Below are 1398 nucleotides of genomic sequence, written 5' to 3' on the forward strand. Positions count from 1 at the left end.
TAACGATTTTTATTGTTAAAAATATTAAAATAATTAATATTTTTCTCAACTAATTTGATTAAGTTGAGTGATTATTTTACTTGTTCGTTTAAGTAAGTATCAGATATTCGAATTCTGTCTTGTGTGTAACAACCTATTAAATAGTGGCAGACTCTTAAATAGAATTCTAATCCATGGTAGATTAGTTTTAGTCTATCGAGTAGGAAAATATCATAAAAAAATAGTATTTATCTTTAAGGTCTACCCAGTTGAAAAATACCATGAAAAAAATAGTATTTGTCTTTAAAGCAGAACAATTATTCATCGATAGTAATATTTATAGAAATTTGTCTTTGTTAAAATTTATCTAAAACAAATTCATTTGTTAGTATCTTATTCATTCGTAAAATCAAAGCAACGTGATCAACATTTTTACCTATTAAAAATTCACATTTTGTAACATAATTTGTAAGTCTTCAAACTTGTAAATTTATGTTATTATAAAAGCTATTATATTAGTTAATATTCCTTAGCAACATCACCCGAACACTATCTTTTAGTATTAGTTTGTCTAAAGATAAACCATAACAATTTTTATTATTCAATAATTTATTCTATTAAAAAATGATATATTATCACCTAAATTGATAAATATATTTTTTAATTTTTTACACCATTTTATTTAGCAATAATTTTTATTAAAAAATAAATGATCATGCTATTTTATAATATGATGTATAAAGTATTTTTTATTTTAAAATAATTTTTTTATTTTTCACTCAAAATATAAATTTGAATTTAAATTGATTAACAACTCATCTCTTTTTAATTTTAATAACAAAATCAAAATTAATTAAGTGCAAAATGTTCAGTATTTAATGATTTTAATCATTTAAACTTTAATTACCAAAAATTAAATTAAAAATTCATTATAACTTAATAATCAATAAATATATAATTTTTGGTACATAAATAATAATATCTAATTTATTTATTTTTTTGATAGTGCTAATATATAATTTATTAAGAATTAATTTATTGTCCAAAATTTTTTTATAAATTTTGTAATACGTAAATATAGTAACCTTATTTTTTATTATTTAATAAATTTTATAAGTTTTTATTATATAATTAACTTAATTAATTACTTTTATGATTTTTTTATCAACAAATATCAGTTTATACTATTTATATATTTTTTAATACAAATAAGTTAATAGGCTTTTTTATTTTTATATTTATTATCTTAGATGATGACTTAAGTTATTTATTTCATATGTTATTTAATATAAATAACATCTTATAACTTAAGTTTATTATTTTACCTATTAACAGAAAAAAAAATTTATGTAATAAATCATATGTTATAAAGATTAAATAATTTATACATAAATTCACTATATGATCGTTACAAAAAAT

The sequence above is a fragment of the Arachis duranensis genome, chromosome 4 (genome assembly GCF_000817695.3).
Source record: "Arachis duranensis cultivar V14167 chromosome 4, aradu.V14167.gnm2.J7QH, whole genome shotgun sequence".
In the NCBI taxonomy this organism is placed as follows: Eukaryota; Viridiplantae; Streptophyta; class Magnoliopsida; order Fabales; family Fabaceae; genus Arachis; species Arachis duranensis.